Source organism: Malus domestica, chromosome 07, assembly GCF_042453785.1.
Source record: "Malus domestica chromosome 07, GDT2T_hap1".
NCBI lineage: Eukaryota > Viridiplantae > Streptophyta > Magnoliopsida > Rosales > Rosaceae > Malus > Malus domestica.
In genome coordinates, this window is record NC_091667.1 from 29922028 (window position 1) to 29945403 (window position 23376).

Sequence of the window (23376 nt, forward strand, 5' to 3'; positions counted from 1 at the left end):
ATAAGTGAGCAAGGGTCGCTGTATCTCCATCGGCACCCGGATGCAGTGTTAAATGAGCAAGGGGGCCATAGAAACTTCTTTTCGAACGACTCCACTCAAAGTTGTTTGGGAGCATATGCTCCTATCAACTTTACACGAGACACACAAAAGAAGTACTTTGATCCTATTAGACGGGGCAGGGTGAAGAAGCTAGGACAGAAGGGTAGAGTTCAAGAGAGCAAAATGCGTTTAGGAACGTGGAATATAGGAACCTTAACGGGAAAATCTATGGAAGTAGTGGAAGTTATGGTGAGGAGAAGGATAAATATTATGTGCCTACAAGAAACTAAGTGGGTTGGTCGTAAGGCAAAGGATCTAGAAAACTCAGGGTTTAAACTATGGTATTCGGGCACAAATAGAACGAGAAACGGTGTTGGCATCATCGTGGACAAGACCTTGACACAAGATGTTGTAGATGTCAAGAGGGTAGGAGATAGAATCATGGCAATTAAAATTGTAATAGGACAAGAACTTATCAATGTGATTAGTGCGTACGCACCTCAAGTAGGGTTGGATACGAGTTTGAAGGAGAAATTTTGGGAAGACCTTGGAGACTTGGTGCAAGGAATTGCTCAGACGGAGAAGTTATTTATAGAAGGAGATTTAAATGGACACGTGGGCAGGGAGACAGGCAACTATGGAGGTTTTCATGGTGGCCATGGTTTTGGGGAGAGAAACGAGGATGGGGAAGCTATCTTGGATTTTGCAATGGCATATGATCTCTTCTTAGCCAACACCTTCTTTAAGAAGAGAGAAGAACATGTGATCACCTACAAGAGTGGGTCGTCAAAAACACAAATAGATTTTCTTCTAATGAGGAAAGGGGATCGTATAACTTGTAAGGATTGCAAAGTTATACCAGGAGAGAGCGTGGCTAATCAACATCGCTTGTTGGTGATGGATGTACATATCAAAAGAGTGAGAAAAAAGAACAAGACTTGGAAGTGCCCAAGGACTAGATGGTGGAATCTAAAAGAAGAAAAACAAACCATTTTCAAAGAGAAAGTAATCACCCAGTGTGTGTGGGATAGAGAGGGGGAATCTAACCAAATGTGGGATTCCATGGCTAGTTGTATCCGAAAAGTAGCAAAAGAGGTATTAGGTGAGTCTAAGGGCTTTGCCCCACACCAAAAGGAATCTTGGTGGTGGAATGAGGAGGTACAAACAAAGGTGAAAGCTAAGAAGGAATGTTGTAAAGCCTTATACAAGGATAAGACTGATGAAATGGTGAAAGGTATAGAAAAGCGAAGCAAGAGGCGAAGAAAGCTGTGAGAGAAGCTAAGTTAGCGGCTTATGACGATATGTATAAGCGACTGGATACCAAAGAATGAGAGTTGGATATCTATAAACTAGCTAGAGCAAGGGAAAAGAAGACAAGGGACCTAAACCAAGTGAGGTGCATCAAGGATGAGGATGGAAAGGTTCTTGCTACAGAGAACGCGGTTAAAGACAGATGGAAAGGTTATTTTCATAATCTTTTCAATGAAGGACATGAAATGAGTGCTTCTTTAGGGGAGTTGAGTAACTCAGAAGAGTGTAGAAACTACTATTTTTATCGTCGAATCCGGAAGGAAGAAGTGGTTGTAGCTTTGAAGAAGATGAAGCATAGAAAAGCAGTAGGCCCAGACGATATACCAATCGAAGTGTGGAAAGTTTAGGGAGAGACAGGTATAACATGGCTCACGGACCTTTTCAATAGGATTTTGAAAACGAAGAAGATGCCAAATGAGTGGCGAACGAGCACTTTGGTGCCTATCTACAAGAATAAGGGCGACATACAAAATTGCATGAACTATAGGGGTATTAATCTAATGAGTCATACAATGAAGCTCTGGGAGAGAGTCATTGAGCATAGATTAAGGCAAGAGACACGGGTTTCGGACAACCAATTCGGGTTCATGCCAGGGCGCTCAACCATGGAGGCAATCTATCTCTTACGAAGATTGATGGAAAGATATAGAGATGGGAAAAAGGATTTACACATGGTCTTTATAGATTTGGAAAAAGCGTATGATAGGGTCCCAAGAGACATTCTTTGGAGGATTTTAGAGAAGAAAGGAGTACGAGTAGCATATATCCAAGCTATAAAGGATATGTATGAAGGAGCAAAGACTGCCGTAAGAACTCATGAAGGACAAACCGAAAGCTTTCCCATAACTGTAGGATTACATCAAGGCTCATCCTTAAGTCCTTACATTTTTGCGTTGGTAATGGATGAGTTAACAGGACATATTCAAGATGATATTCCTTGGTGTATGCTTTTCGCAGACGATATAGTGTTGATAGATGAAACTCAGGAAGGGGTAAATGCAAAGCTTAACCTTTGGAGAGAAGTGTTGGAATCTAAAGGTCTTCGCCTAAGCCGATCAAAGACAGAATATATGGAGTGCAAGTTCAGTGCAAATGGAGGCCAAAACAAGTTAGGGGTGAGGATCGGAGATCAAGAAATACCAAAGAGCGACCGTTTTCGTTACCTAGGATCTATCTTGCAAAAGAACGGAGAATTAGATGGAGATCTCAACCATAGAATACAAGCTGGATGGATGAAGTGGAAGAGTGCATCCGGCGTGTTGTGTGACCGCCGTATGCCACTGAAGCTCAAGGGAAAATTTTATAGGACGGCAATAAGGCCGGCGATGCTGTATGGCACAGAATGTTGGGCAGTGAAGCATCAACACGTACACAAAATGGGTGTAACGGAGATGAGGATGCTTCGTTGGATGTGTGGGCACACGAGAAATGATAAGATTAGGAATGAGGATATCCGGGGTAAAGTAGGAGTAGCCGAAATTGAAGGAAATATGAGAGAAAATCGGTTACGGTGGTTTGGACATGTGCAAAGAAGGCTTACTGACGCTCCGATTAGAAGATGCGACTATGAGACAGAGGTTCAGGGCCGAAGGGGTAGAGGAAGACCTAGGAAAACTTTGGAAGAGACCCTAAGAAAAGACTTAGAGTACTTGGATCTAACGGAGGACATGACACAGGACATAGCACAATGGCGTTCTAAGATTCATATACCCGATCCCACTCAGTGACTTGGATTTGCCAAGTCTCCAACCGAGAAGTTTTCCTCACTCGGGAAATTAAGGGAACACTACCTCAACCTACATGCTCCACTCACAAAGCTTCAACATACAAGCTTCAACAAAAGAAAATTCAAAGAACTTAGCGAAGAAGACTTTGGTGTATTTAACACAATACGTTGAAATGAAGGAAAGCTTATTTATTGATATCCCCGATAAGTTACAAATATGTACATATACATGAGTCAAAATAAACAAACAAGAGGGAGCCTTCACAAAGGTTGCTTAGGAGAAGTCTCAGCAGTCGGTAGAGCCCCAGAAAGAGAAGGCACCGGAGGGGGATCATTCGGAGCCTTAGTACTGGACAGAACCCTAAAAGGAGGAGGCATCATAGGTTGATCATTTGGAGCTTCATTACACGGTACAGCCCCAGAAGACGAAGGCAATAAATGTCTTTGGAACAAACCCACAAATCTCTGATGATCAAGTAAAACCTGACCATCAGATTCCTTCATCTGGTCAAGCTTCCTCTTCATGTTTGTAGCATAGTCATGTACGAGCCGGTGCAACTGTTTATTCTCATGCTTGAGCCCTCTAATCTCCTGTTTGAGACTTATCACTTCAGCCGCCAATGATTCAACTTGGCGGGTTCGAGCAAATAGGCGTTTGGCCATATTAGAACCTGCACACTGAACACTGAGAGCCAGAGAATCCTTAACAGCCAACTCATCAGACCGTTTGGAAAGTAGTCTGTTATCTTTGGGAGTGAGAAGGTTCCTGGCCACCACCGCAGCGGTCATATCATTCTTCATCACGGAATCCCCAACGGTAAGAGGACCAGTAGGGGAGACGAAGGATGGGCGCCATATGTTGTCTGGAGAAGGCGGGGCTGCCTCTTCAACAAGGTTCAAGTCAAAACGACGGTCGGAAGGGCCAGACATTTTCAAAGGTGTTGAAGAGAGAAGAGGTCGGACAAATCAAGATCTTAGAAGTGCAAGAATGGAGCTTCTACTGGTGGAGATTCAAGTGTGCTTTGGAACTTAATGCCAGCCCCTATAAAAATCTGCACTCGAAGAAGCTTCAGAAATCGAAGAGGCGCCTGCTCAGAAATCGAAGAGGCGTTTGCTTTCTCAAAAGCTGGGCTGCTCAGAGACCACGAGGGTCGATCTCAGAAATCGAAGAGGTGTTTGCTTTCTCAAAAGCTGGGCTGCTCAAAGACCACGAAGGCCGATCTCAGAAATCGAAGAGGCTTGCTTTCTCAAAAGCTGGGCTGCTCAGAGGCCACGAGGGCCTATCTCAGAAATTGAAAAGGCACCTACTTTTCCAGCCTTGTCAGCACCTGTCACACGCACACTCAGCTTTGTGGAAATTATGGGCATTCTGTCGAAGATTTCTGGTGAAGTAGAAAGCACATGAATCGTACTGTTCAATCACCTACCTCTCACACGCAACAGTAGCTCATGGGTACCACAGATAACTTTGCCAAAGTTCTCTGACAAAGTTGAGACACGTGAAGCTTGCAGCTCCCACTACATCGCTCTGACCAAGAAGGGTAAAAGAATAGCAAAGAAACAGCACTAACAAAGTTTAGACACATAAATTTTGAAGGTCTAGCTACCATATTATTATCCACAAGGGTAAAGGAACAGTACCACTGCTGGATAATTGGAAAGTCCCTGTGTGTCAACCTCTGTGCTTCGTGGCAAGGTAGACTAGCAAACATGCCCAACCTTTACTCACATTCGAGAAAACACTCCCAACAAGATTGCTTGCTCCAAAATCGAAGAGGCACCCCCCTCCGAATCTCGAGAGCCAGACTCCCAACATGATTACTTTCTCAAAAATCGAAGAGAGGGTAAATGAACAGTACCACTGCTGGATAATTAGAAAGTCCCTGTGTGTCAACCTCTGTGCTTCATGGCAAGGTAGATTAGCAAACATGCCCAACCTTTACTCACATTCGAGAAAACACTCCCAACAAGATTGCTTGCTCCAAAATCGAAGAGGCACCGCCCTCCGAATCTCAAGAGCCAGACTCCCAACATGATTACTTTCTCAAAAATCGAAGAGAGGGTAAAGGAACAGTACCACTGCTGGATAATTGGAAAGTCCCTGTGTGTCAACATCTGTGCGTCGTGGCAAGGTAGACTAGCAAACATGCCCAACCTTTACTCACATTTGAGAAAACACTCCCAACAAGATTGCTTGCTCCAAAATTGAAGAGGCACCGCCCTCCGAATCTCGAGAGCCAGACTCCCAACATGATTACTTTCTCAAAAATCGAAGAGACACCGCTCTCCGAATCTTGAGAGCCAGACCCCCAGCAAGATTGCTTTCTCAAAAATCGAAGAGGCATCGTTCTCCGAATCTCGAGAGCCAGATCCCCGACAGGATTGCTTGTTCGAAAACCGAAGAGACACCACTTTCCCAACTTCAAGAGCTGGATCTCCTTGGATAAAGCTTGTCTGTAATCTTCACACGCAACATCAACTTTCCAGATACCACATACCACTTTTTCAAAGTGCTCTGACAAAGTTAAAACATGTGAAGCTTGCAGCTCCCACTACCGTGCTATGACCAAGCAGGGTAAAGGAATAGCATTACTACTTGATGTTAGGGAGACTCCTATATATGTCGACCTCCATCCCCAACGGACAGGCAGACCTGCAAAAATGCTCAACCCTTCCTCATATCTGAGAGGGCACTCCCAACGAAGCCTTTCAAAATATTCAGCTTTCTTTCCCCCCGATAATACCTCTGCAAACAAACTATACTAGAGCAAGAATATCTCATATCATCAGGGTTAAAAGCAAGAGTATCCCATATCATGCTTTTTCCCTGTCTTTTCCTTTGGCCTTGTTCTTACCTGCAGGACAAGGAGAAAGAGAGCAATCAGTCAGCACTTGGAATCAAGCTTCCAGCCAGGAACTGACTGCCTGGAACCCCTTACCTGATTACTTACCTGGCATTGCTCTCGAGTACTCATCTTCAACATCTTATGCTTCCAGGGAAGATACCGCATCTGCCTGAGGAACAGATAGGGCAAGTGAGAAGGATACAAGGAAGCATGTGGAGACAAGCGTAACAGCACACGTGCCGATACATCCACTACTCTGTCAAAAGAAAAAGTATCCCATATCAGCAGGGTCGAACGTACTCTAGATTTGATGGAGTTGTTTTGACCCTCAAATTCTTCAGTCGGCCTTATACTCTGGAGGAAACCAGAAAACCCTCCAGCCCAGTTCAAGAATAAGCCTGTGGAAAGTTACTTCTTCAAAAACAAAAGTATCCCATATCATCTCTTCTCATTTTTCTTCTCTTTATCCTTCATGCTGCCTGCAAGATAGGGAGAATGTGAACAATCAGCCGGAGCTCTGATTGCTTACCTTGTCTGTCACCTCTTTCAGCAGATCTCCTAGCTCGGCGACTTGGGGGACTCCTACTACATGGTTTGTATCGCGCTTGACCAAGCCTGAAACTACAAGTAAGCTTCAAGTGAAATTGATACATTACCTTGTGCATCTCCACCAGTTAAAGATACATATGAGACAGATAAGGCAAGTCAAGACGATACCACACTCCGGTACTTAGAAGTTTCGTGATTACGAGATCATTCTCCCACAATATTTCCTAATGTCATTTGTACTAAATCATTCACTTGTACTCACTAAAAGAGAGCTTGAACCTATGTACTTGTGTAAACCCTTCACAATTAATGAAAACTCCTCTATTCCGTGGACGTAGCCAATCTGGGTGAACCACGTACATCTTATGTTTGCTTTCCTATCTCTATTCATTTATATACTTATCCACACTAATGACCGGAGCAATCTAGCGAAGATCACAAAAAGTGACCGTTTTTGCTACCTAGGATCTATCTTGCAAGAGAACGGAGAATTAGATGGAGATCTCAACCATAGAATACAAGCTGGATGGATGAAGTGTAAGAGTGCATCCGGCGTGTTGTGTGACCGTTGTAGGCCACTGAAGCTCAAGGGAAAATTTTATAGGACGGCAATAAGGCTAGCAATGTTGTATGGCACAGAATGTTGGGCGGTGAAGCATCAACACGTACACAAAATGGGTGTAGCGGAGATGAGGATGCTTCGTGGGATGTGTGGGCACACGAGAAAGGATAAGATTGGGAATGAGGATATCCGAGGTAAAGTAGGAGTAGCCGAAATTGAAGGAAATATGAGAGAAATCGGTTCCGGTGGTTTGGACATGTGCAAAGAAGGCCTACTGACGCTCCGGTTCGAAGATGTGACTACGGGACAGAGGTTCAGGGCCGAAGGGGTAGAGGAAGACCTAGGAAAACTTTGGAAGAGACCCTAAGAAAAGACTTGAGTACTTGGATCTAATGGAGGACATGACACAAAACCGAGCGCAATGGCGTTCTAGGATTCATATAGCCGACCCCACTTAGTGGAAAAAGACTTTGTTGTTGTTTGTTGTTGTTGTTTTTGTAAACGAGCAACAACATATGTACTGAACTAATGAAAGCATAAGTATGTGCTTCCACCAAAAGCTCATTGCTGAAAACATTAACTCCACATTACACCCTCTCCAAAATTGAGCAATGATATTCACCATACAATCAGAATTTCCAGCATGCATAAGGGTACCCAATGCAACTATGCACACCATTACTCCATACATTTCAATACCCACTTGAACAGCCTGACTTGTACCTCTACTCTCAAAGTATCCAGGAAGCAAAGAATTCCAAGAAATATTTGGTTTAGTAATTTCACACAAATCTAGGTCCAAGAAAAACCTCAAGGCATTATGCTCATTGCCACACCTAGAGTCCAGATGCATAATGACACTACTCACATAAACTGAGCACCTACATAGAAAGTCCACCTGTACACCAACCCTATGAATTTGTTTCCCTTCTTTCTCAGCAAACAAGGCACCAATCACAACAGTAAACACAAAATTAACAACCATGCTCGTAGTATTATTTGGAAATTTGTGTGTTAATACCAGCGGCCATATCGGTTGACAAGAATATGCCCTCTCAATTGGCAACCCCCATGTTTTGTACAACACAGTATTTCCCATAATCCAATTTGTTTTACCAATTGAGATGAGTATGAAACGTAAAGCCTCAACTACAATCCAAGGTGGAATTGCAAATATAGCTTCTACAATGGGCAACAATGTAGTACTAGCTTCCTAGATCAAATTAGTTCTCCAGAGAGTTAACAATAACAAACCCAAAACACTAGACCCATTCTCCAGTTTTGGCATGTGCATTGCACCGGTGAAGGCAGCATCCAATTTCATGTGCTTATCATATTTGCTACTAAGATGGTAAAGAATACCATGGTCACTCATTGTCATCATTCTTCTACCAATTAATATACCACCCTCAAGTAAATGACTAGTATCTGGCAAACCAAAAGATCCATGAACATTCCTTTCAAATGTTAGTTTCTTCTGCCCGTAAAAGCTATGAACCAGATAATCATCCCTAACATTTGGGAATTTCTTCTTCCCTGCCCCTCTCAATTGAATATTTGAACTATAAAATTCTCCACCTTCAACCTCAAATATTCCATCTTGGCTACATTCAATAGAATCTCTAGATGCATTCATACAAGAAAAATGAATATTCAGAGTAACCATATACTTGAATTTTGAGCCTCCACCCTTATTGCGAATACCCTTGCAATAGCACATGTCATAATTGACAACAACACAACAATTTGAGTCTGGAATTTCATCAAACACGTTGAGAGCAGGACGAGTTTTCTCAGCAGGTACAATAAAGGGGTCAGCTTCCTCCAAAAAATTCCTCTTTTTCGCATTAAGAACAAAACCCAACTCACAAATTGCCAGAAAATCCATTGAGTTGAATTCAGAGAGACAAACAGTTCCATCTTTGTTATATGCAGTAGCATTTTCAGATTCTTTTGTACACGAAGATATAAGGATTGTGCTAATCTTGTTCCTGAATATTCTCGAATGGTCTTTCCAAATCTTGTTTTTTGCCAAACCACCACCTTTATCACGAATTCCTTTATGGTAACGGAATTGAAGAATAAGAACAACACCAGTAGAAGCATCATCTTGCACCAAAATGGTTTCAACTTTTCCTCTGGTGTCAGAAATCGACATATGATAGCCCAACTGAAAATCACAATCTATTGAGTGTGACCTTTCATCAAACACCTGGGGTGTAGGTGAATCAATTTTCACAAACCCATAATCAGAAACAGGAATTGTGAAAATGAAATCCTGGACCACGTCGTTCTTGCAACTAGATTCACGAATAGATGAAGGTGTCGTCCCGAACTGAATGAATTTATGTCCAAAAGAAGTAGCCAAGCCATTACGAAATGTAGAACCCAGAACACAAACTTGAACCTTGGATTTCCTGCAATCAGAATCAAGAACTGGAGAAGCTACTATATAATCTTCAACTTTCTTGTTGAATAAAGAAACCAACTCCTTTGCGGTGCCTGCCTTGTGATTAGAATCAAGTAATGGAGGAATTTTCACAGAATCTTTAGTTTCCCTGTCGAACAAATTGAAAACTTTTTCGTCCTCCACAACCAAAGCTTTCCGAAAAAACCCACAACTTTCTTCAAATTTGGAATTGGAACGAAATATTGCAGAACCATTGTCATCGTGTTTGCCGTAGTCGCGAACTTTCTTGAATATCTTCAATATGGGTCTTAAACAAGGATGAGTCTTGGGCTTGTAACTTTGATGAAATTGAGAGAATTGATTCACACTCTCTTTGGCATGAATTTTTTCCACATGGAAGGATTGAAGCTTGAGAACGACTTGGTTCGATTTCTCAAAAGAGATAGGAGATGCCATTTTGATGAACGGCGGATGCGAACCCATATCGCATTTGTCCACAAAATCGTGGTATAGTTTCTCGAATCGAGCATCAGAAGAATCTTGACGAGCTTCCATGGCGTCAAATCATTGGATTAGCACATTGAGAGTGTCGTTAATCGCAGCAAGATGGTTATGAAATTCCATGGCTTCCTTCGTCGACGCGCTATTCAATCGGCAAAAGAGAAGGGATTGAGGAATCAAGATTGGCTCGATACCAATGATAGAACCCCACTTCAACCTTTACTCAAATGCAAGATATACTAACAAGAACACTAATACAATCAAATATTCATTTCCTTTGTATCTGCACATATCTCAGCGTATCTAGCTGGTTCCAGGCTAAAGAAATCCAACTCAACAATTGACACTTGGCTAACTAAGTGATGCTGGCATCCTAACAAAAGTTCGCCACTAAGAATGTTGCCGAATAAGCCAAGATATTGGAGGTTAGAGCAACTTGATATGTTGAATGGAATATGACCCTGAAGGAGTTGTTTTCAAGGCGTAGTCTTTGCAAGCAGAACAAACAACCAAATTCTGGAGGATGGGGGCTGAAGCTATTGTTATTGAGGTATAAAGCCCGCAGAACCGTGATTTTCAATTGTTGTTCCGTGCTAGGAAATTGGAAAGCTCTGAAACAATATAGTTCTTGAGCTAATGTGAAGATTTTGGGTTGAATACTTTGATTCTGTTTTTCTATTTGCACTTAGAAAAATAGAAGATTGTGGTTAGTTATTGTGCTGTGAAGCTTCTATTTTTTCTATTTAGATTGAATTTGTTCTCTCCGTTGTTGAAAAGTACTTCCAACTCTCTCTCTCTCTAAAAATATGATCTAGTGTGAAATTTGGTTGTTTCTCTCCAGAAACTTATATTCATATTGCACCCATCAACTCTAATCATTCCTTGATGCTGATGGTTTTGTTCATTTATTTTGTTTCAGAAGTAAATGCCTAAGGTTTTGATCTTTGTGTTTCAAAAATAAACGCTTGATGTTTTGATCTTTGTGTTTCTCTCTCTAGATTAAGCTTAATCTTTCTTATTCGTACTAATCTAGAAGTGGGTTGAGTTCTAACCTTTGCTTTCTATGATGTTTAAAAAACTCTTAATATTTTATGGGATTAATGCTAATTTCTTTTTCTTTTGACAGAAGATGGAAAAATTACACTAAATTTACTTAAAACTACGGGGAGAGAAATTCGAACCCGCAATGATCTTACTCTCTCGATCTTATTTATCACAACCCAGTTTTTTGTTTTTAGAAATCAAGTTTTGTGCTTTCATTTTTTATGATTTTATTTCGTCTTTCAATCAGTTTTTTGTTTCTTTCAGGGTGAGCCGCAGTGATCTTGACGTGACCCAGCAAGTTCTATCGTTCGTCAGGAATATCTCTATTCATCAGGAGGCTTGACTTGATTTCCCTCTCTCCGATGACGACGAAGAAGATTCAGATGGTATCCTCTGCTACGATTTGTCCATTTCTTTGTGTAGTTCAATTCAATGTTCTTTGTTTTCATCAATCATTTGGTTATCTTATTGTAAATTAGTGTCAGTGTATGGTCAATGTTCGTAAATGATAAATTTGAGCTATTTGCGTTGCCAATACAGAGTTTTCGATTCGTATTTGTTTCAATTGTAACTTTGAATTTAATGCATTGTATAGTGATTCAATGATCTAGACCTCAGTTCAGATTCTTATGTAAGGACTTTAACTTTAATTTTTTCAGTGAATATTAAAATTTGAATAGATATAAGAATTTGTAATAAGATACAAAGAAGTTCTTAGTAGCTGACTGACCTCATTTATATGGAAAATATTTTGCAGTTGGAGTTGGTGTTGCTTACTATTGTTTGAGACCTATTATAGAGGCTATGACCTTTATCTTCTCAATGCAGGTTTGATATATATTTTTTTAATTTTATTTAATTTTATTATAATCTATGGAAAACTTTTATACTGGAGTTTCAATGTTATATTCAGTGGTTGATGTCCTGGCACTAAAGATTATTTGGGATTCTCATAAACTATTTCCATGTAAATGCTAACTGAAAGATTCTTATCATCTTTCTAGATCAGTTGGTCTATTTTTCTTTAAAGGATTCTGTTCTGGTGTTTATTGCAGGCAATAGACACATCATCAATTCTACTGCAAAATCAAATTATGTCTGATGGCTAGATAAATGTACCCATTATTTGGAAGAGGACCAAATGGTGCTGTTGCTGGTGTTGGTGCCCAGCATTCTCAAGTACTGTTCCGCACGCCTTTTCTTTTTAAGTCTCTTTACTACTTTATTACATTACCATATTTTATATGTTACCTTCTGTTTGTTTCTGATCTATCATTTACCCACATCCACAGCATATTTAGCCTTCATTTATAAGTGAGTTGCGAATGAATTTGGACCACTTTTATGATATGCTTTCAGTCAAGTATCTGTGGTTAACTATTGGTTACAGTGAAGTCCTAAATTATAATTTCTTCAATCTTGCAGATGGTAGAGTCATTAGTGCTGGGATAGTATTGTACAATCGAATCGAACCAATTACTGGATCCCCAATTTGACCGACTCAACATATATGCCAAGAAAAATAGTACAAATTATATTGTGAAGCCACATTTTCAATCAACTCATCTTTAGCAGCTTTTGGTAAGAGTGTTCAAGGAGTGCGAGGGGCACCAGCTTCTAATGGCAACCGAAATATTGGAGGGTACACACTATGTTCTACATCCTAATGGCTCAGCCGTGTTTATAGTAAATATCAATGAATCTTGGGATATGCCGATTCCCTCTCTGTGTTTGAAGATGGTCAGAATTTGTTGAACATAGGCTGTCAGTCTAAATTTATTACAATTTAGATGCAAATTGAAAGAATTATGAATATGAACAGTTTTAGAAATCCCAGAGTCATACCTAATATCAATGCTCTCAGTTTATTACTCTAAAGCTTCATGGTTTTCAACATTTAGTACATGAAGCTTTTTTCGTCCCAGAGTCATACCTAAAGTGTTAATTTTGGGACAATCTCATACATCCGTTAGTCTGGCTGTAAAGTTGTCACAGTCCGTCCCGGAATTTCATACTCGTTGATATGAAATGACGAAAATACCCTTAGCGGGGGCTAAGGTACGTGTGACACATTATTGGTTTAATTGTATAGTCTCCTAAAATTTTGGAAAAATATTTATGTGGGATTAAAATTGGTTGTGTTTTGTGTGGTTAGGGATTAAAGGAATTGGGTTTTGGATTGTTTTGGTTGGACCACACAAGACTCACTCGCTCTCTCTTTCCCCGTGTCTCTCTCTCTCTCCTCCCTCACGGCTTCCTCTCTCTCTCACTCTCGAAGTGTACGGACGAGACCAAAACCCTTCAAAACTCCACGGATCGAAGCTAAAAAGGTATGATTCTTCATCCTTTCGACCTCCTGAGTCGTTTGGTGCTAGTTTTAGGAAGTGAAACCTTCGAAATCACGTGAAACCCGAACCCTCATATTATGTCACTATTCATGCAATCGTAATATGTTGCATTTCAGGGAATTTCAAGCTCGTAGTGAGCTTAGTGAGGTCCCAAGGAAGCTCGGAGTGCTTCGTTTGAAGGTTTTGGACGTCGGGATCACTAGGTTCGATTTTGGCCGGTTTTGCTTGGAACTTTCCGGTGAGATTTAGTTGTTTTTAGAGCCTTAAAGTAGTATATTGTAAAACTACATGTTGAGGGATTCAAATTGATATAAAATTCGAAGAAAATGGTTGAGAAACGAGGGAGAACAAGGCAATTGAAAATTGCCCAGTTTTTCCCGCCACCGGAAAGTTCAGTCCGGCGAGCTCGCAAGGAAGAAGACGCGCGTGGGCGCGCGTGTGTCCGTGCCACATCAGAAATTTTTTCTAAAAATTCCTCGACGTCCGTGACGTCGAATAGGTCACTGTGGTATATTTATATACCCAATTTGAGCACCGTATGAGAAGTTATTACGAATTATTGGTAATGTGCTTTAAATAACGTTTTTATAGTTGTTTCGCATATAGGTAACACCTATCCCGAGGACGAGCGTATCCAGGGACGTCACAGGGGTTACGACCCTTCGACTTATCAGTGAGTGGGCAGTACTTTTCTGTATTTACCTATATGCTATCTATTTTCCCAGAAATTGGATTTAAATGATAATATGTTTCTAAAATGTCATGCATGCATATTATGAATTATATGATTGGATAATTGATGCATATATATGTGAAATGGTGCTGTGGACGCACAGGTGAGTATCAGGTGAGTTTTATGTTGTGTATATGAATCATTGATGATGTGATTATGATGAGAGCTCATAACCTGCACCTTTGGTATTAGTGCTTATAGTATTCACCGCACCGCACACTCACCTTGGATCCAAGTAGGTGCATGTCGTACAGACCATGAGAGGGTTCTGACATGCTAGTCGTACAGATCACTGAGGTGATTCCGACTAGTAGGTGACTTTAGATTATGCGCGCAGATGATTGATGAGAGAAGCACTAGAGCGTATTCTTACACCATTCTTGTCGTACAGACTACTTCGGGTAGTTCCGACTTATGTGCAGTGTAGTGCCGTACAGGTCACCGTGGTGACTCCGGCAGTGCCGTACAGGTCATAGTTTGTGACTCCGGCTGGTTTGGATGTTGAGCTTTAGAATTAACCATACAGGACCAATTTTAGGGTCTCTGGTTGATTTATTATATCACCTGCTTTATTGATGCATCCATATTCTATTTTGACATTTACAGCATGGCATGATTTCTAGATTTTGATAAAGAATGATGAGATGAGATATATGAAGATTTTTATACTATTATGTTATTTTCTGGGAAAAGTATACAGGTTTTACAGTGAGGGGTTAGAATTGTTTTTGGCGAAATGTTTTTGAAAAGCTTTGGTTTTACTGACCCACTCTATCTTGTTTTTCGCCCCTCCAGGTTCTAGTTAGCAGCATCGATAGCCCACAAGGATTTCTATGGAGTTCTGACAGACTTCTTTAATGTAGGACTCACCTGCGGGTGTTGTATTCTAGTTATGGTCCTACTTGACTGCAACTAGTGTTTATGCTCTGTTTATGTGTGTGTTCACACCTTATTTCACTCTAGCATGTTAGTCGGTTAATATTTGCTAGTATTTGGTTTTAATTCCCTCGTAATTCTTTTAGCTTCTGCTTCCACACCGCACTTATGGTTACGTCACGCTCACGTGACGGCCAGCACGCCTTGGTTTTAGGATCGGGGTGTGTCAAAAGTCTTCCATTAACTAATGACGTGGCGCTCACGTGGACAATGACTGGGCACCACGTGTTATTAAAAAAATTAAACTATTAAAATAATTAATTAAATAAAAGTTAAAAAAAAAAATTCCCTAGATCCCCTTTCCCACCCCGACCCCTTCCCTTCTCCATCTGCACGTCTGCACATCCGCTCTCACCCTCACTCTTCGCTCTCTCTCTCACTCTCTGATCTCACTCTCACTCCCCAGATCCCCAGATCCCTCTGCACCTCTGCACATCCATCCTTCCTCAGATCCCTTTTGTCTTCCCCACCCCGAGCGACTTGTTGTCGACACGTGTAACGATAGAGGCCTTTCTATGGAAGAGAGGGTCGTCGTGCTTCCATCCGAGGACGATGGACTTGTCAGGTTCCTGGAGCTCAACAAAGTGGAGCGCGTATGACGAGGTGGAGGTGAAGAGCGCGTGGGAGTTAAGGATGGTGCAGACGGCGTTGAGTTCTTGGATGGTGAAGGGGTCAAGAAGGTGGTGGGGGGTGTCGAAGTTGTGGTCTTTGAGGCGGCGCGTTGGGATAAGGGGTTTGGATTGGATGAGGTTTTTGGAGGAGCACCAGGTGGAGTTTGTTGTGCAGTCGAGGATGTCGAAGACGTACGAGCGGCGCGTAAGGGAGGTGGGACCAAATGAAGAGGAAGACTAGGCCTATGTAGAGGGAAAGGGAAAAAAAAACGCAAGAATCTCCGATCTTCCATGGATTCTGTGTTTCAGAGTTGGAGTTTGAGGGAGGGGGAAGGATGGATGTGCAGAGGTGCAGAGGGAGAAGGGAGGGGAGTCGAGGTGGGGAAGACAAAGGAGATCTGGGGAATTTTTTTTTTTACTTTTATTTAATTAATTATTTTAATAGTTTAATTTTTTTAATGACACATGGTGCCCAATCATTGTCCACGTGGGTGCCACATCATTAGTTAACAGAAAACTTAACAGCCAGACTAACGGATGTATGAGATTATCCCAAAATTAACACTTTAGGTATGACTCTAGAATGAAAAAAACTTCATGTACTAAATATTGAAAACCACGAAACTTGAGAATAGTAAATTGAGATTTACCCTTCGTTTATTGTATTGCTCTTAATGTAAATTCAATATAATATGAACGCAACCTAAGAATTATTTTTAGCATGTAGATTTAGCAGCTTTGATTGGTTACTAAATTATTTAGGAATGAGTGTACGGTTTCAAAATATGTTGTGTAGCGCAGACATTATTGCTAGTCACTACTATAAAAGTACTATTTGATAACTTCACAACTATAGAAGTGCTATTTGATAACTTTTTTTCTGATATTTTTTTTTTTTTACAAAATGATACATATACACTGAGGAGCTGGAAAAATAAATTTGGTTGTGAACTCATCCTTTTTTATATTCGAATTTGAAACATCTCACTTATCAATATAGAGTAACACCATTAGTACTAAGTATCTTTTTTTATATCTTTTGCGAGAATCGAAACTAAGACCTTTCACTTACAAGTAAAGAGGAATATCACTTGATCGTAGTACTAAGTGGCTTTTTTCTTGGATACTTAGATATAAAAATCAAGGAAAATTAGGATTAAATTGGTTTCCAATCCAAATAAACACAATGGTTAAACATATGTTGACACCTCGCTTCCCATTCCATACTCTTAAGTTATAACGACAAAAAGTAGCTAGGTTCTCATGTGCGACTTCACAAAAATCATGGTGCAGGCACAAATAATATATATATATATATATATATATATATATATATATATATTTACATGGGGGAGTATAGCCTTTGGAGCCTTTTTATGACACTGGAATTGCTTTTGTGCAAAGGAGATGGGTAAGAAGCATCCCAGAACCGTTTTCGGCTAATCTCATTAACGTTAGTCCCGCATAATAACAAACACGGGACTAGACTAATAGTTAGTTCAGTCTAGTCCAGTGATAATTAGTGAGGGTAAACAAACGCCCCTTTAAATATTAGTAAGCGATGAAAGTCACTGTTAGATGACACAAAGACGTGAGAATTAATAGCCATCACAGCCTTGTTAGTCAATAGAAAGAAAATTGAATCAACGCGGTTTTTAGCTTTGATTTGTCAAACTGTTAAAGATCAACACCAGCCCATTAAGATTAGTCGATATAAGGGAACTAGATTGTTCTAGTTCAAACATGCATGGAATTGTTCTAGAAGATTCTAGCATGTAATATTAGAGGTGACCGGTATATGCTTGAATATGCTAGACAATTCTAGCATGCAAAGTAGGTTGGCTATTCTAGAATTATCTAAGCTAGAGATTTGTATAATGTACTAGAAACTAGAAACTAGTTATAGTTTGTAGAAAGAACTAGAAACTAGTAGAATGCCAAGCCCTCACCTATAAATATGGGTGTAAGCAATCAACCAATCAAGAGAGTAGTCAAGGAGAGAGAGCTAAGTAAGAGACTGAGAAGCCTTGTAAGTGAGTAGTCTTGTGAAGAGTTTGTCTCTAGAAGGAGTGAGTGTCATTGCTTCTAAAGTGTCTTTGAGAGTTTTGAGTGTTGTAATATTTTGTGAGTGTAATACAAGTAATTTGTTTACTTGTAGTGTATCTCCAACACTTGTGTTAGAGTTGTGTACTCTAAGTTTTTCCCCAATAATTGGTATCAGAGCGGTACGATCAGGGACCGTCTCTAGTGAAGCTTTTGAGAATTGTGAGAAGTTTAGTACTTTACAAGATTGTTGACTAATCTTGTTCGGCTTATCGAAGTTCTGCCGACACGATGGGAGATCTTCAAGTTGTTGAAGGAATCAAGAAGCTGAACAATAAAAATTATAGCACATGGGCAACATATATGGAGTCTTACCTACAAGGTCAAGATCTTTGGGATGTCGTCGGCGGTAATGAAGTTACGTAGTCGGAAGAAGACACTAATGGCGCTCTGCGGAAGTGGAAGATCAATGCAGGGAAGGCCATGTTCGCCCTATAAACCACAAGAAGACATGTTGGAGCACATACAGAAGGCCAAGACACCAAAAGAAATGTGGGACACCTTTGTCACACTCTTTTCAAATAGGAACGATACAAGACTGCAACTTCTCGAGAATGAGCTGTTATCGGTGGCCCAAGGGAACATGATGATTGCCCAATATTTCCACAAGGTAAAGTCCATTTGCTGTGAAATTTCTGAATTAGATCCTAGTGTTACAATTGTAGAATCCAGGATAAAAAGAATAATTATCCATGGATTGAGACCCAAATATCGATGCTTCGTTGTCGATGTACAAGGATGGTCGACCCAACCATCACTTGTTGAGTTTGAGAATTTGCTTGCCGATCAAGAAGTATTGGCAAAGCAAATGGGAGGGGTCTCGTTAAAAGGTGAGGATGAAGCGTTCTGCACCAAAAGTAAAGGCAGCTTTAAACAGTGTGCTGATGGTGGATCTAAAAGAAATGGTGACAAGGAAAAAGGTCATCAAGAATGAGGGAGTTCTCGGCCAGGGGGAGCTCCGAAATATCACAGCAACCGTGGTCAGTCCTAGAATAATAAAAGGTTTGAGGGAAAATGCTACAATTGTGGAAAGAAGGGCCACATGGTGAAGAAGTGCTGGTTCAAAAAGTCCACAGAGAGTAATGTCGCCAGCGCAAAGGAGAAAATTGAAGATGATTGGGACGCCGTAGCATATCTAGCTATGGAGGAAAAATGGGACGATGAAGCATCTTCTTGGTGGTGCTCAGAAAATGAAGTGTTGGCTGACTCGAGAGAGGTTGAAGATACATTACAGGAGAAAATGGGAGACCAATCTGCCCAAATCCAATCGAGTCTAGATGAGCTCAAGGATTTGCTTGATGGTGACGATGTCAAGCAAGAAGTACTTGAGAGTCCTTGGCAAACTGGCGTGTGCCAACAACCAGAAGAAGATAGACATAGTGAAGTGGAAGTATTAACTCCACGATCACAACTAAGGAGGTCAACGGGAATACCGAAGCCAAATCCCAAATACGCCAACGCAACTATAGTAAAAGAAGCAGTTGAAGCTGCGATGCATAAAGAAGCATCAGAGTCGATATAAGGGAACTAGATTGTTCTAGTTCAAACATGCATGGAATTGTTCTAGAAGATTCTAGCATGTAATAGTAGAGGTGACCGGTACATGCTTGAATATGCTAGACAATTCTAGCATGCAAAGTAGGTTGGCTATTCTATAATTATCTAAGCTAGAGATTTGTAGAATATACTAGAAACTAGAAACTAGTTCTAGTTTGTGGAAAGAACTAGAAACTATAGTAGAATGCCAAGCCCTCACCTATAAATATGGGTGTAAGCAATCAACCAATCAAGAGAGTAGCTAAGAAGAGAGAGCTAAGTAAGAGAGTGAGAAGCCTTGTAAGTGAGTAGTCTTGTGAAGAGTGTGAGTGGTCTAGAATGTATCTCTAGAAAGAGTGTGTGTCATTGATTCTAAAGTGTCTTTGAGAGTTTTGAGTGTTGTAATATTTTGTGAGTGTAATACAAGTAATTTGTTTACTTATGTTGTCTCTCCAACACTTGAGTTGTGTTCTCTAAGTTTTTCCCCAACACAAACTATACTGATATCTTCATAAATTTCTCTAAGAATTTGATTGATATTTTCCTACAGACAAATCTGGATATGCCATGTTCCCACACCTTGGAGACAAATCTAGCAAAATTTCCTGGAAATGGATTTGAAATCTAAATAAAATCCCGAAAATAAAGTTTCTTGAGAACTCCATTTTAGCTAGGCTACAAAATAAAACTATGGATATTTATGTAACAGTAAGTTGACGCAATGAAAGGAGCCAATTTTAGCGTCCGAATTAGGTCCCTGATGAACCAATATTTATACTATATATTTTCCCCTTTTTCTATTTTTTTTCTTGTCTAGTTTAGTTGGAAGTTTTGAGTATTTATGAGTTTTGCCATTTTGTGTTTCTAGGAGCAGCAAGATTGAGTTTGGTGGAAAAGTATGCAAACGTTGGAATTTTTTAGTGATTCCAGTTGGTGCTGATTCACAAGAGATCGAAGATGATCATATCAAATTTTCAGCTCAAAATTCCCAGCCAATTGTTCCCAGCTTAAGAATGAAGACAGGTCACCGTGCTGACAAGGCAGTTTGGACCTCTGAAGGTTGCACAAGAGATAAGTATATAATTAAAGCCTAAATTGAGGAAACTTCCTTCTTAGCTTTTGAAGCTGACCTTTCAAGCTTTCTAAGGACATCTCATTCATTGAAATCTAAGGACTTTTGGTCTACTAAACATTATGGCCAAATCTGCCCACTCCATTTGGCTAATAAGAATAAGAAAGTAATAGCACTTGTTTTGTGCTTTACTTTGTCATCATCACTCGGCAGACAATGGGGTTTTCAATCCCACTCATTTGGCCTTTGTAGCATTAGAAAAACAGAAGCTTTTGGTTAAAGGCAAGGAAAACACACGGATGTGGGAAAGAAAAGATGGTAGAAAATAGGAGATCATGGGGTACCCACTATGAAGTGGAGTTTGGTTGGTCTTCCACTTGTGGCCTTGGTGCTTTGAAAAATCATTGCCTTTTGTTTAAGGCAACACACGGCAAGCAACAGAGGGGAAGGTAGAGAGAAATGATGAGAACCAGAGAGGGAGAGCACGGCAGAGAAGAAAGGCAGAAGGCAGAGAGCAAAAGAAGCAGCGAGTAACATAGCAAAAAAATAAGGGAGCCGCAGCTCCACATGGAAGGAGGATCGGAAAGCATCAAGAGATAACCTCCTTGTAAAAAAGGGTTGTCTCTTTCTTTGATTCTTCATGGATAATTTCTTATGTATTCAAATAATTATGTGTAACTAATTTCCTTTCGCTAGAGTGAGGCCATGAGCTGCAACATGATTTCGTAGATTTCTCTTTCAATTACTTAAGTGTTGTTACATGCTTGCTTTGATATTTTCAATCTCTAAATTAAACTATCTATGTGTCTTGATGATTGATCACCATTAGGATGCTTAGAAAAGTCATTGGATGCAATTTTGAATGAATGTCACGTTAAAATTGGTTATGCTTCTTGTGATTGAGGATTGTAATTTCTCCTAAGGTAAATATCATACTCTTAGGGATTACATGGTTTAACAAAGGGATTTTCATCAAGATTAATGAATCATTATGTTTATATTTAATCCAAATGTTATGGATAAATTGCATGTAGTGGTATGCGTTTTAACTTGAATGTCACAAGTAAAACATACACAAGGAAAACCCAACCTTCAAAGCATATGTGTTTTCGATTACTTAAGCAATTGGAAGAGCTACGTAGGAGTGTTGTTGGTAAAGGTTGAACTCTAGCACCTTGTCAATCTAATTTTCTTAAATTAATTGTATTATCTTGAGTTTATATTTTTACTTGTTTTGTTCAGTTGGATCACTATTCCTATAAGCCAATTCCCATTTTAGATATTTGTTTAAGTTACATCCAGTAGTATTTAGTTTCGTCAAATTAGTGTAGTTCTTAGAGTTAAATAAGTTAAATACACAAAAACTCATAAATTGTTTATATCAGTCTCTGAGGAGATCGACCTTGCTTGAGCCATTCTATACTACAAACACTTGTTCTCTTGCAAGAATTTTCTATGGTTTAACCCTTGTTTTACAAGTGGTAAAATCGCCATCAAGAAATTGGCGCCGTTGTCGGGGACTGTGCCAACAGTTCCCGAGCTTTTGTGTTTATTTTTCTTATGCTTATGTTTATGTCTTATTTTTATTAATCATTAAATTTAAAAAAAAATAATAGCAATTAATTTAGTTGAGTTTCGATCTTTGATTAAGTGCAGTGGATGTGTGGTGTGAGATTTTTATCTTTGTTTAACTAACTAGTGGTTGCCAATTTGCATAAACCGTGTTTTTGATTCATCTAGGTTTACTTACTTTCTTTTCCTTTTTGTTGTTTAGTTAGTTTCTGTTAAGTTTTATTTTATTTTACTTTTATTTTTATTGTGACTTAATATTTCTGTTGTTTGTTCAGGTGTAGTATATGGTGATTGGAACAAGGTCCAAGAATCAAGTGCTTATTCCTTACGACCCTGAACCAGAGAGAAGTGCAAGGAAGTTAGCTAGAGAAAAATATTTAGCACAAGATTCCAACCTTGGTGATACTTTTCTTAAGGATTTGTTCCGTGATCCTGAGAGCAGCACATCTATTTTCCAACCTTTGGCACCAGTTGCACACATGGCCCTAGCCTTACCTGCAGCAGGTCAACCTTTAAGAAATTCATTGGCGGCGAGAATCAATGCAGTGCCAAGGTGCATTATATATCCAGATGTGGAAGATGGGACAACCTTTGAAATCAAACCTCACATCCTCAACATATTGCCATCCTTTCATGGGTTGCCAAACAGTGATCCCAACATGCATTTGGCTGATTTTATTGAGGCATGTGACAACACCATAATCAGAGGTTTCTCTTCTGAAGTTATCAAGTTACGCTTGTTCCCGTTCTCTTTGAAGGACAAAGCCAAGGCGTGGCTGCATTCTCTGCCTGCCAATAGCATTACAACATGGACAGAATTGCAAGAAATATTTCTCAATAAGTTTTTTCCTTCTTCCAAGACTCTTGCACTCAAGAAAGAGATATTGGCTTTCGCTCAAAAGCCAAACGAGTCTTTCCATGAAGCTTGGGAACGGTATAATGAGATGTACACAAAATGTCCTCATGCTGGGTTTGATTCTAACCTTCAAATGAACATATTTTATGATGGTCTCAATGCCACCACCAAGAGTCAAGTGAATGCATCTGCTAGAGGGTCGTTAATGTCGAAATTTGCAAAGGAAGCATTTTAGTTGTTTGATATGATGGCTTCTGAGTCCCAACAATGGACAGAAGAACAAACACAAAAGAGGGGAGTTTTTGAGATTTCTCAGAGTTCTCCTAATGTTTCTGCTCAAATTGCTAAAATGGAAAAGAATTTTAATGCCAAGTTTGCTGCTTTAAAGCAGGTCTCTTCCATGCCCAATGCCCAATAAGCTTGCATCATTTGTAGTGAGACAACTCATGACATCACTCAATGCCCCAACAAGGATAGCTACCCTGAGCTTGTGCAAGAGCATGTGAATATGGTGAATAATTTCATTAGACCCAGAAGTGACCCTTATTCCAATACATATAATCCTGGGTGGAAGAACCATCCCAATCTCAGTTGGGGTGGCAACCAACAACCACGTCAATA

At 40.0% G+C, this 23376-nt stretch overlaps 1 long non-coding RNA gene, 1 other non-coding gene and 1 pseudogene across 2 annotated transcripts; 1 reads left to right on the forward strand and 2 right to left on the reverse strand.

Annotated features, from left to right (window-relative positions):
• Window positions 1-23376, reverse strand: part of LOC103422068 (probable LRR receptor-like serine/threonine-protein kinase At3g47570) — a 75308-nt pseudogene that overhangs the window by 23857 nt on the left and 28075 nt on the right.
• LOC114823516 (uncharacterized) lies at window positions 11732-12628 on the forward strand. Its single transcript, XR_003771566.2, has 3 exons — window positions 11732-11816; window positions 12044-12167; window positions 12414-12628. It is a non-coding gene; the product is annotated as an uncharacterized lncRNA (long non-coding RNA).
• Window positions 22766-22872, reverse strand: LOC114823517 (small nucleolar RNA R71). The gene has a single exon (XR_003771567.1). It is a non-coding gene; the product is annotated as a small nucleolar RNA R71 (small nucleolar RNA).